The sequence below is a fragment of the Bos javanicus genome, chromosome 22 (genome assembly GCF_032452875.1).
Source record: "Bos javanicus breed banteng chromosome 22, ARS-OSU_banteng_1.0, whole genome shotgun sequence".
In the NCBI taxonomy this organism is placed as follows: Eukaryota; Metazoa; Chordata; class Mammalia; order Artiodactyla; family Bovidae; genus Bos; species Bos javanicus.
The window spans coordinates 30,396,741-30,410,130 of NC_083889.1; the positions used below are offsets into that span (position 1 = coordinate 30,396,741).

Here is a 13,390-nt window from a genome sequence, read left to right on the forward strand (position 1 = left end):
AAGTCCCTGTGATGTGACTGTACCAGCTTTTCAAATTACTTTCTGCCTCCTTCATCTAACTGATGGCAATTTAGAAGCTGAAATAATTTCAGATTTATTACATTGCAGGCATTTCTCAACAATCTGTCAGTCCCATCTACCGGAAGTAGTCCTCTCTGCCTGCTTCGACGTCTTTTGTCTTCACAGTGGCATCCCCGCCCGTACCCATTGTCTCTTTTGCAAATTGTGCCTCTATTATTGCTTTTAGCTGCACGACCTTGTCCTTCCTTCTATAATAGTTGTTGTGTTCTGTCCTCCACATCAGCCAAGTGATTGGTACATCTGATGTTTCCATCTGCATATGCAGTTCTGTGTGCAGTCACCTTGCAGCCCCCTTTGGGCAGACTTCTGTGTCTTTCTGTTGCAGATGGTCCCATGGCATCTAGATGTTGGTCTGTTCCCTTTGGTTTTCCTTCTGATTTCTCTTCATCTGAATCTACTGTACATCCCTTAGCTGTGTGTTTAGTCACTCAATCGTGTCTGACTCTTTGCGACCCCATGGGCTGGAGCCCACCAGGCTCCTCTTGTCCATGGGGATCCTCCAGGCAAGAATACCAAAGTGGGTTGCCATGACTTTCTCCAGGGGATCTTCCCAACCCAGGGATCAAACCCAGGTTTTCCACATTGCAGGCGGATTATTTGCCATCTGAGCCAGAGGGAAGCCCGTACATTCCTTTAAATGTTTCTAATATTGTGTCTCTTTCACATACATGTTTGAAAGTAGGATCTCTTTGAAAGAAAGAAAACCTGGACTACTTTTATTGCTCCAAGGCCCGTGATGTACATGTACCTAATGCAAATACAGATTCAGGATATTTCCCTTATCTTTTTAACGTTTACATTAAGTAAGTTAATGTTTGCACATGCACACAACATATAATGCATATGATATAATAGGGGGACTCACATGATTTATCCGAAGTACTACTTATGATGTGTTCAGATGATATGATCCAGTCAGGGTGCTGAAGATTAGATTTCTTTGATGAAGGATTGGATTCCATCCTGTCTTGGTGTCTCTGTCACTGGAGGTTAAATCTCATTTGGAGAGAACATTAAAAGCCCAAATTTGTGACCGTTTGCGCATGTGAGTCACAGACTAGCTGACTTCCTTACCTTTTCTCACGATTTTCACCATTTCAGGCACCTTAAATGCTGCTTCCTTCCTTTCTTCCCTGTGTTTCTGCCTCTGTCTATCCTTGCAGGTCTACTAAATTCTTCCCTGTTGTGAAAATGAACCACCCTGTGGTAGATTTCACAGCTAGCAGTGTCCCCCTTACTTGGTGCCTTGTTTTGGTCTAGGTGCCATCAGAGTCATTCCTTCCATCTCCACGGCCTCAACTTTGGTCCCCTCACCTGTTTCCTGAGGTGTGCATTCAACGATTGTGATACTCAGGGTGTGACCTTTGCTTTTCACTCCCTTCTTCCTCCGTGATTCTGATGAGGTTTTATCCTCACATGTTTGGCACTTTGTTCTCCATTTCCTTCGTTCTTTATCAGTTTTTTTTTTTTTTTTCTGGACTAAGCCCAGCAGTGCATGTGCTCATGCTTGTTGGTATAAATCATCATTGTGCCGTGAACAAACTCACAGGTCACTGGGACAAGAGCTAGCCTGCCAGCCCCAGTCTGCTACTTTTCTGCTACGTTGCATGTTTTCTCTCCTCTGCCTCTTTGAGAGATACAGGGACAGACAGACAGGTTACTTGCCAAGTCACCTAGTGTCTTAGGTTTTTGATTCACATTTGGCTATTTCCTCCTAGAGGAAATCCTTTTCGTTGACTCTTGGGACTGCAGCTGAGTTAATGGATGAGTAAGTATAAGCAGAGGGTGCTGCCTGTGTTATAATAGATTTGGCTCCAGTGTTACTCCCAAGGGTTTTCTGGAGCTCAGAGCCTTTTTTTGTTTTTTGTTTTTTTTTTCCTCTTCAGTTTTCAGGTCTTCTTTGATATCAGGGAGGTGAAATATCCCTTCAGAATCTTTCTTATTTCCTGGACTCTGTCTCCCAGCCGATTTTTCTTCTGTTGTGGCAGGTCCCTAGCACAGCCCTAACACAGTTCTCTATAAACGTGGCTGATCACATTGCTTTTGAACAAAATTATGGTGGTGGTGGTTAGACCAAAGAGAAGCAGTCCAGAAACTTCTTGAGAGAGAAAAGAAAGCAGAATTTTTCTCCTCTTCCTCTGTTTCCTTGCCCACTTTTGGATTCCTGGAGTTGGAGCTGATGCCTCACCGAGTAGGGCGGGTCTTGCCTGAAGCTTATGGAGGAGCTTCTGGATGTAGAATTGGTGAGGTGTGGAGTTTCTGAATCGGACGAGCCGGCTCTGCGTCCTCGCTCAGCACGTTTCATTGTGTCATTCTGTGCAAGCTAGACCTCTGTGCGCTTTTCTTTCCTTATCTGTAAAATAGGGAAAACTACCCATTTTTTGAAAGATGCTATGCAAATAAAATGCAGTAACGAACGTAAAAGCAGTAGATCAGAACCCAGTGCATGAAATGGCACAGTTATTTTTGATCTTGTTTAGAGTACCTAATAAAATCAGTTGCGTTGTTCTGTAATCCAACTGAAGAAAAGCGTTGTTAACTGTTTACCAGACAGTTTTGTGCTTGGAAATCCAGAGTTAGAAGGCTGAGGACGAGAACACTGGAACCTCCTTGCCCTTCTAATACATTGTTGAGCAAAGCAGCTGAAGAGGAATGAGGGAAGGGTGCCAAAGCAATTAGAGAACCCAATCAGATCCTCTCCAAGTGGCAGTGTTTTCAGAGCATTAGAATGTAAGGTTTGAGCTGATTTCTCTGAAAGGCCCTTCATACCTCTCCATTCCAGATGTGAAAATTTGAGGAATCTTGCATTTCTCATCCTCATTGGACTGCATTCTGGAATTACAGCTTTTATATTTGTTGGTGCTTTACTGTCAAATACTCCATGAATCTTCTCAATTAATGTGTTTTGGAAAACATCACTTATGCTTGCTTTCCTATCACACAGTAGTCTCTTTTCTCTAGAAATCATTCCAGGGCAGTTCTCCGGGACTGTTGGGTGCCCATGGTAAGATGACAGGTGTGGGTGGCTTGACAAAAATTACATTGAAGATTAAATTGTTTATTGGGTAGAGATGCCCCAATGGTTTTTCCTCTTAAAAACCATTGACTGGACTTAACTCACACTCATATGAAAGTGTTAAGTCACAAAAAGATTTTTTTTCTAGAGAGATGCCTTTTCAAACTCTGGGTTTCCTTTGAGTGTGCTCTAGCTGCTGTTCTAAAACAGTGTTGCAGTGGAGCTTTGAAAAGGAGCTAAATCTCCACCAAGGAGTAGCTGGTGTGTGACTAGCAGCTGGGTGAATGGAGCAGTTTTATGAAGAAACATAGGCAACTGTAACTTTTTTTTTTTTTAAGTGGGTGAATTTATTTATTTATTTGTTTGTTTTCAATGTATACTTTAAATTTTTTTTTTTAACTTGGCTACATAGCATGTGGACTCTTAATTCCCTGACCAGGGGTCGAATTTGTACCCTCAGTTTTGGAAGTGCAAAGTCTTAACCTTTGGACCACGGAAGCCCCAACTGTTACCTTTTCAAACAATTTCCCTAACTCTTCCAGAGTAGGTTAGGTTCCCCAATTACATGTTTATATAGCATCCTGTATTTTCCTCTAGCACTTATAATTATATGTGATTCTTTTAAAAGCTATTAGTATATTACTATCTCCAAAGATGGCTGATTCCACAAGAGTCAGGAACCGTATTTACTTCTGTATGTCTAGCACATCACGTAGGATCTGGCCCATGGTGGGGCTTGATGTATTGAGTAAGAGAGCAAACGTTTTTATTCTTTACTTACTGGGAATTTTCCATGACTGGCTATGTTGCAATTAGGATTGAATGTGGGTGCACAGAACAAAAACCTAACTATAGTGACTTAATCCAGGGGTTGGCAAACCTTTTTTGTAAAAAGCCCGACAGCAAATATTGTAGCTTTTGCAGCTTCTTCAGTCTCTGCCACAACTGTCCAGTTCTGCTGCATGAAAGTGGCCATAGATAATGCTTCACTCAGCAGTGGTGACTGTGTGACAATAAAACTTGAGTCAGTCAGGCTCCACATTTGGCCTACAGGCCACAGTTGGTTGTCCCCTGCTTAATCAGTCGGAGTACTGGTTGGTGGTGAATTTTGTTTAATACAACAAGTCTAGAAGTCTCAAAGTAGGCCCTCCATGACTGGAGTCCCTGTGTCAGGGGGTCCTCCAAACCTCGACTGCTTCTTGCTTGTCAGCCCCCGTCATCTTTAGCCTAGCACTTCTATTCTCAGCGTCATGAGGTGGCTGCTTAGATATCCAGGGTGTGTTTCCAGGCACGAAAGTGCAAAGGACAAAGACATCCCTTCTCTCCAGATTGTGCTTTTTTGTAAAATGGAATAGATCTTCCTGGATTTGTCTTCTTTGGAAGACATGCCCTTTCTTATATGTCATTGGCCAGGACTGTGTTGCTTACCTATTTCCAGTGACATGAGAGCATAAAACTGCAGGTATTTTAATTGAGCACATTGCTGCCCAAACAAAGTTGGGATGCTGGTGCTAGAAGAAGGAGGGTGAGTGAAGTTTGTATAAGCAGCTAGCGAGGTCCACTGGGTATGGGTTTGAAACTGCCTCTCCTTACCCCATCTCCAACCGTCCTTCCCAACTTCATTCTATTCAGGGTTAATTATGTGGTCGCTTCTTGGCCTTTTGGCTAAGATGAAGTGCAGGATTAATTATGTTATGGATTAAGCATAAGAAGTTCTGGTTAAACGCCTGTTTGGTAGTTTCAAATCTCAGCTCTTCTACTCTGTCCGTCTGACCTTGGTCTCAGGTTTTCTCAACTTTAAAAAGAATAACAAGAGTAGGGCCAACCATAGAGTTGGGAGAAGCCTGAGAAGGTATGTGAAGCATTTAGCCCTGAACCAGCTCATAATATACACCCAATAAACAGTGGCTGTCATCATTAGGACTAATATGAGTGTACAAAAGAGGATTTATCACCACCTACCCTTTATAACACAGATACATTTATTAAAATACAGGAGACCATTAAAGAGTGATAAATATAAGCTTTCCAACTAATATAAAAGTATGAGGAAGGCCTGGGTAGCTCTCTCCATGATCATAGGCATTTCAGAAGATTGGGAGCTTTTCAAAACAAGCCCCAGCCTGATTAGGCAGCAAAGTTTGTAATAAACAACAATAAAACCCCAACTCACCAAGTTCTAACTATGGTTACCCTTGCCCACCAGCTATTGAAATTCCCAGCTTTCAGGATATTTCATAGACTAGGTTCTTTGCTTTATCTCAGTTTTTAAACATATGTAAGTCCCCCTGGGCTGGTATTCCACCAAACAGGAAGTCTGACTCTGTCCAAGACTGAGTTCCCTCTGCTGTGTGTACACAGAAGCAAACTCCAGGCTTTATCTGCCTTCACCCTGACCTACTCTTCCCACAGTGGTTTGGATGAGGTGTTCCGGAGAGCAAGGCAGGTGGAAAATGCTGATCTCGAATGCTCCTTGCTGAACTCTTCCTGATTTTAAAGGACTCTCTTTGGGCGTTTGCTTAGCTCTTTCAACCACTGTGTGACCAGTCCTCCCCAGGTACACTGTGCAGGGTCTGTGTTTTCTTTCCAAAGTCTAGCCCTTTTGTCAAGGGAGTCCCGAGACCATCCAAAAGATCCAGCCTGAGGCTCATTAACCAGGTACCTTTGTAGTGACTCAAGATGTCCCAGGTCACCTCATGAAAGCAAGAACCTTACTGAGAAAAACACTCAGGAGGTTTAGTTCTAAAACCTGTCACAATACTACAGTAATCACCCAAGTGTCATTTTTAAAAAGCAAAAGCCAAGCCTCAAATGAGCAGAGCCCCAGCGGAAATCTCTTCTCCAAATCCATTACACAGGAGATGAGCTGGGTAAATACCAGGGACTCTCCCATTTAGACTCTGACCCTCACTCAGCAAGGGGAGTGATTTGTTTCCCACGTTGGTTCTGTGCCCACCTTTTTGCGAACCTTTTAATTTAAAAGAGACAGTGATTAATGATGCTTTTGATCCACTGACTTTTTTTTTCTTTTAAAGGGCACCCTCTTTCTCTAATACATAAATTTGATGTTGGAAGTATACCATGAGTATAAAAATTATATTGCTTATTTATTTCTCTCTCCCACACCACAGCTTTGACAGTCAAGGTGCAGCCTGGGTTCATAGCTTTCTTAGAGTCTTGGCATTCTATGTCTGATATGTAGTAGACATCTGACAAATATTTGTTGAGTGAACAAATAGAAGAATGAGATAATAAATGTTAGTTACCCATCAAGATGTGTGCAAGGGCAGTTTCAAAAGTATATTTCCAGGTAATGTGTGTATGTGTGTCTTCTTACTGAGAAATGATGAATATTCTGTAGTCAATGCTAATGGGCTTTGTTTTGAACCCGTGATGATCCAGATGAAGGTAGTTCACAGCATCTTTGTGCCTGCCTCCCCTTGGTAACTACAGTGGTCTTTCTTGCCTGGGCTGAATATCAGGCCAAGAGACATAGTTATTTTGAAGTCTGTGAATATTTTTATAGTCGTCGTAGATGAGTTCTCAGAAACACAGCTTTAGTCTACAGAGCATGATAATCTGTCTTGCTAGTCTGTGTTTCTTGTACTGTGGGTATGTAGATGTTGATACCTAAGGAGTGGAAAAAAATATCCTGTCAATCATAGCATCATACCAAACCTTAGCAACTGTAGATTTTGTTGTATTACTTGGGTCCATTTCTTTCAGAAGGAAAAATCTTTTTCCTGGGCTTCAGCCTTTTGCTCAATTTGATGTTTTCCTACTTAAATGTGTGAAACTATAAGAATTGGTCTTAGTTGCAAATTGCAGAACTGGAAGCTAAAGTTGGAAAAAAAATAACCTAAGGTTTTCTTTTGATAGTGTGTTTTATATTGTGTTGAAACTTGGTGATAATTTATAAAAAGTAGCATTATTTATATAGATTTATTAAGTATAGGATACAGAATCAACTGAATTGCGCGTTTTGAGTCATAAGGTTTTTCACAAGGGCCCTACATTACTTTAAAAGGTGTAAATGATACGTTGTGTAACACCCGTCTTATCTTGAACTGTATTATCAGGGGCTCTTTCTGTTTTACCTTAATGTGCTCAGGGAACTCCTGCTTAGTCTAAAAAGATAGCCAAAAGAAAGAAATGCAGTTAATGGTTTAACACATTCCAAACTTTATAAGCAATTTGCACTTAGATGGTGTAGAGTTGAAACCTCATGATTACAGAGAGGTAATATATCTAAATTCTAATTCAGGTTTTACCTCACCTTTCCGGTTATCTCTGCTGTTTAATAAATAGGAAAGTGGACGACTGCTGGCCCCGGATCCTTTTCAAGGTCCTCTCGGACCTCTGGCAGTTTGACGGCCACCTGAAAATGGTGACGTTGCTGCACCTCCAGCGCGCCATCTCCAGTGTGCTTCATCTGCCCATTTCACTCGTTCTCTGTGATCGGTTTCTGCCCTGGGTGGGGCAGATCTCATTTTAAATTTAATGAGACCCAGTGAATCTAACCTGTGTCACCTTCCTATATTGTAGGTGCATTCTTGCTTATATTTTCAGCGTGGGAAAAATGAAAATCAACTGAATTGTACATTTGAGCCTTGAGACATTTTTCATTTTTTGTAACCACCCATACAGGTCATACCCAAAACCAGGGTCACCTTTTTAATGACTGTTGCCTTGTTGTGGTTTAGTTGTTCAGTTGTGTCCGATTCTTTTGCAACTGCATAGACTGTCACTTTCCAGGCTCCTCTGTCCATGGGATTTCCCAGGCAAGAATTCTGGAGTGGGATGTCATTTCCTTCTCCAGGGGATCTTCCCCATCCAGGGATGGAACCCATGCCGCCTGCACTAGCAGGCAGATTCTTTACCAGTGAGCCACCTGGGGAATCCCTTTCTTACTATTTATTTTCTGTTGAGTTTCAATCTTATTTTCACCCTAAATCGTGAGTTAGAAATATAGTCCAAATATGATGCAGAAATAACTAAATTAGTTAACTTTGCACTCAGTATTTAGTAACATATGAAAGCTTAGTGAACTTCTATCCCAAAGGGTAAAACACAGACATGGAGAGGAATTGACAGAAATTGACCATTATGTTAATATTTTTTGATAAAACAGCCACAAAGCCCTCTGATGAAAACAAGAACAATCAACCTGGCTTGACAGCCCATTCCCTCATTCATCTCTTCCCTTTGACTTGAGTTTTAGAAAATATCCGTGGCTAGTCCCCTGCTGTCCCTTCCTCACCTTGTCCTCCCCCTTCCCTCCCTAACGGGGTGGCTTCTGGAGCCTCTAGCAGGGCTCTCCCCGCCATAGCCCCTGCGTTTGCTTTCTTGGGAAGCAGACAGTGTAGGCTCCCTTTTCTTAAAGGACTTGGACATGACTCTCAGGTCAAGTCCTCCTGGGAGACACTGCCCACGGTGTCTGTGGATTCACATGCAGCGCTCAGTGACAAGACGCTGTCTTGTATATAGACATTTTGTTGGTATGTGGCCACTTTTGTTTGACCGTAAACCTATTTGTGTTAGTTTTTCTTACCATGGGCCCCTTCACAAAGCATCTATTCTATCTGCACAAAGTTGGGAGTTGACTGGACTCACCAATGCCAAAGAAGTCACTTTTCTTTCAACAGTTGGATCCTAGAGTTGGAAACAGTCATTTGGGAGCCTAGGACCTGTTCTTCCTCATTCTTGGTAGACAACCATAAGGAAAACCATCGGAAAAAAGCAGGTAACATTTATGGAGCACGTTGCCTGTGCCAGGAGCCATTCTGGATCCATGATGTCTGTCTTCTCTCTTAGTCCTTATAAAGATGTGTTGCTGTTGACCCTGTTTTATAGATAGTAAAACAAAAGACACAGAGAGGTGAAGTAACTTGCATGGGATCACACAGTCATGCTTTAAGGCTGAGCTCCTGATTTTCACTGACAGGCTTTGGATGATGTGCTCATTCTGTCTGGTGGCAGATCATGCCATTCTTAGGGTTCTTGATGGAAAGGTTTCTCTGTGGTCAAACTCTACTTTGCTGATATGGTCAGTAATAGTTCTGGACCCAGAATCATTTCAGTTTAATAAATGAGTTCCCAGACTTAAAATCTAATAACAACTCCCCTCTTTTCTCATGTCCCCACCCTCACATGCTTGCAGTGAAGCCCTGTTTCTTTAACCTCTGAAGTCTCTCTCTTATTTTCTGTCTTGTCATTGCCTCCTGAACTGTAGGATGGAGACTTGGCTCCTTAGTGTGGCCGTCAAGGCTCTGTGCCTTGGCCCCATCTGTCTGTTGTCTGTTCCTCTTCCCAGGGCCTTGTGGAATAACTAGGTGCCTCTGGTGGGACTGGCCCTCTTCTCGGAGTGATAGACTCCGGCTTGGTCCCTGGCCCTGTGGAGCTTACATCAACCCATTTCTTCTGCCCTGTTGTTGCCCTGCTCTTGAACTTGTGCAGCTCATATTATTGCTTCCTTTGGCTTTGGATGCCAGTCCTCCTCTTCCCACTCCCACCTCCCCCTGCCTATTAACATCCTACTCATCCTTCAAGGCTTGGCTCAGATATCACTTCTGTGAAGCCTTTTTCAATTGAACCCAGCCTATGTGACTCACTCCTTTGTCTGGGCTCCCACAAGTGTGTGTTTGTATTTCATTATAACCTTTGTTCAAGTCTGCTCTGTAGTTTAGTGCATTCTTTTCAAATTTGAAAGCCACAAATTCTTGCCTGAAGGTAAGAACCTATGTAACTTTATTTTTGTGTGCCCCAGAGCACGTGAGATACAGAGTAGGTGCTCCATAGATCAACTCGGGCACAGTTATCATTATCACCATTTTGTTGAGGGCTTACTTTGCATCCAGACTACTAGAGTTTTGTGTTTGAGGTCGCTTCTGCACTTGCTGACTAGTTAAGAGTTACAAACAGGGCCACTGTCCATTTTGTAGATCGGAGAACGGAAGTCCAGCAAGATGCTATATCAATAATTTGCTCAGAGTCACAGAATTGCTAAGGGAATGGACAAGCATTTGCACTCAGGGCTGCCTGGTTCCAAAGTCCGTGTCCTTTTCACCATGACACCTGAGAAACACCCAAATACAAATAGGGTTTGTGGTGGCTTCTGGAAGTCCAGATGAAGAAGCCAGTCCCCTCACTGGATATGCATGTGGCCCAATGGCTTCATCTTTCTACATCTAGAAACTTTCTCTTTCAACTCATTTTGTAGATTTTTGAATCTCTAAAACTGCTACAAAAAACTGGAAAGAAATTTCTTGATTTGCAGATTTGAATGCTAGTCTTTTTTTGTTTTTTAAACAACCTTTGGTTACAATTTTACCTTGAATTTAAGAGCAGCCATAAATAACATAGGAGCACAGTATCACATCTTGTCCCTTATGCTAAGTGTGGATTCATTTAGCTCAGCTTTCTTTTTGAGCCAGTGTCAAGCAAGGATCTCCCCCAACATATTGGCTGAATTCTTTGGTTATAAGCAACAGAGTTGATCTCTGACCAACTTAAAGGGAAAAGGTTTATTGGAGGAGTACACAGAAGGTCACAGAGTGGACAGAAGATTGAGAAAGGATAGGGGATAGTTCCCACATATAGGCAGTTTGAATGTCACTGCTGAGATCAGTGCTCCCCAAACATTTTTCTGTCCATACATCAGTCTACTGAGACAAATCAATTGTCCTAGTTTGTGTTAACTCCCCATGGCTATGAGAAGTCAGGGGACCTGACTGAGGAATTCCACCTTGCTTGCAACAAGGGTGGGGAAGGGTAATTCCCCAAAAAGAAATTGAAGTACAAATGGATTCTGGATAGCTCCCCAAATTCAACAAGTACCAGCTGTCCCTGGATTCTACATCAATACGAGGGTTTGTTGAAGAGTTGGAGAGAGTTTTGTTGTGCACTCTTGCTTTTTGTAGCTTTAGGACCTCCTTTCTAACCAGGATTTTGAGTCTGTCATTGATGGGGTCGGGAAACCTTCCAGCGTTACATCACAGGAAGTTTGATGAACCTACCTTTATCTTGTACGGCTCATCTAGTAGTTAAGTCCTTGGGAAGGATGGAATAATATACCCAGACCTCTGGCTAGCTTACTACTGAAGACTTTTCTCCAGCAAAGTTCTAAGAAAACCCAAGCTCTAAAAACCCATCATCAAATAATAAAAGAGAAATAGAATAAATGCACAGTTCATGACATTAATATAGAGCAGGAAGACAATCTTTTTTTTTTTTCTAATAATCTTTTCTTTTATATCCTACTTTATGGGGGTGCTGTTTAATTTCATGTTCATTTACTTTAATTACTTCTTGCATGTAGTTTGCGCGGAAGTTTGCCATTTTCTAGCATCTAAAAGATGGCTTACTTGAGTTTCTTTTCAGACCCTGTTAAAATTAATATATAATAAAACCCAATGTGGATGTTTCTCATTTTTCACCTCAAAGGATTATTCATCATAATACAATCACTTTTTTCCAGGGAGATTTTATCAGACTTACAAGTCAAATTAGTCAAGTGCATTACTTCTGCTAATAAACAGAGAACCTTTACCCTGGAAACATCTCTAGACTGAGTTCCAATAATTTAATGTTTCCTTGCCTCAAGAGATCAACCTATAAATGACCTAGGAATAAAAACATAAATTTATTAGTCTAAAAGGAGATTGTTAAGATGGGACCATTTGAGAATAAAAGAAAGGTCATAAAATCAGAAAATAAATATTGAATATACGTTAGACTAAAAAAAATTATTTTAGAGGGATAGGCTTAATTTCTACCCCATGCAGAGAATTTGGGGGGAACAGATTGGTATGTGTGTGTGTGGTTGCATTTATTTGTGTATTGCATGTGAGAATCATGCAGGATTGGTAAGAAGCCATTATGTACTTCCCTAAAAAAAGTCTTGTGTTTCTAATTTAGAAGATAAACGCAGTTGTGGTAGAATCAGGCCAAGCTGGAAGGTGCCTGGTTTCATCACTGCCTTCGTTTTGATTTGCCTTATGGTCTGTAGGTCCAAGGTTAATTGTGGGAAGATTTTGGCCATGAAACTGTGACAAGCCCTTACATGAATGGAAAGGGGATGTACTTGCTTTCAAGTGCCTTTATTAGGGGTAGGTGTGATCCTTGACTCACTGCTTGATGGGAGTAAGCTCACTGGTTCTTGGGGTGAGTGAGTTCTAAATCCCCCTTTTAAGTTCAGTCCAAGTTGCTGTGACCTTCTCAAGCTGCTTGTTCACAAGCATTTCACATGTCAAGGTGCTGGGCATTTTGTCTAGTTCAAAAGTGAGGAATGCTTTCTTCTCTAAGATATGGCAGATTTGCTCCTAGAGAGGAGAGAGGAACATGGCTTTCCTTTCACCTCTGCAGATAAGATCTGCTGTCGTGAGAGATGCAGGTGAAGAGATTGCTGCAGAAACTGTGGGAATCCAGTGTATAAATGACAAGAGAGAAATTTTTCAGGGCTAATAGAAAAACCCTCTTCAGTGTGTAGTTGAGATTCACTTTCTCTGGTATTTTTGCACAAGATTGAGAATAAAAATGGTTATGATTGATGAAGCATTCAGTGTATATCTAACTGTAAGTCAGACTAGAGGGACTTTTAAATCACCCAAATGAAAGATTGCGTTATCATGAACATTAATATGTAACAGTTAAGTATGTCATTGCTTATCCTAAGTCCTGGCATTCACAGGGCTCTCTGAGGCCAGCCAACCAAAAAGGAGAAACTTTTAGCAAACGCCAGTCCACAAAACCTCCATGCATAAGGTCAGTCCAGTGGTCATGACTCTTAGTGGGTTATTTATTTCTGCATTCCCGTCCCATCTGTAGATTTGATTCACACCACAAAGGACTTAAACATGTCCCCTGAGATACTACTAGGGCAAGAAGTGTATGGTTGAAGCCAAGGGGAAGAATGTATTTCTGGTTGAGAAGAGAAAGTCTGGAAGCAGGAAAAACAGGGAACAGTAACTTATTAAGGGCAAGGGGATAAGGTTAGTTAAATGTTTAGAAATTGTTTGTTTTTTCCTTAATTTCTTACAGATTTGTTGCCATTTATGGTCCTGGCAAATGATCATCTATTAGAAAACCAAGAGGGTAGAAAGTAGGCATTTTTAATCTTTTTTGTCTTTAAAAAAAATACTATCTTTTCCTCCAGATTATTTAAGGAGTCCATGTTTATAGCAAGAAATTTGAACTAGGAACGAATGTTTTCTTTTTTTAATTAAAATTACATCCATTCTCAATACACAGAAATTCAGTAAATAGAAGGGGTATTCTTACATGTATAATATAGGA

General features: G+C 41.4%; 1 protein-coding gene across 23 annotated transcripts in view; it reads left to right on the forward strand.

The window, feature by feature from the left end:
• The window catches only part of FOXP1 (forkhead box P1), a 627,865-nt gene that overhangs the window by 313,598 nt on the left and 300,877 nt on the right, over positions 1-13,390 (forward strand). Inside the window, exon 6 of one of the 23 annotated variants that reach the window (XM_061397368.1) lies at positions 8,743-8,840. The exons of the other annotated variants lie outside the window; for them this stretch is intronic. The gene's annotated coding sequence lies outside the window, so the exon portion shown is untranslated. The remainder of the gene's footprint in view (positions 1-8,742; positions 8,841-13,390) is intronic. 23 annotated transcript variants of the gene reach the window in all.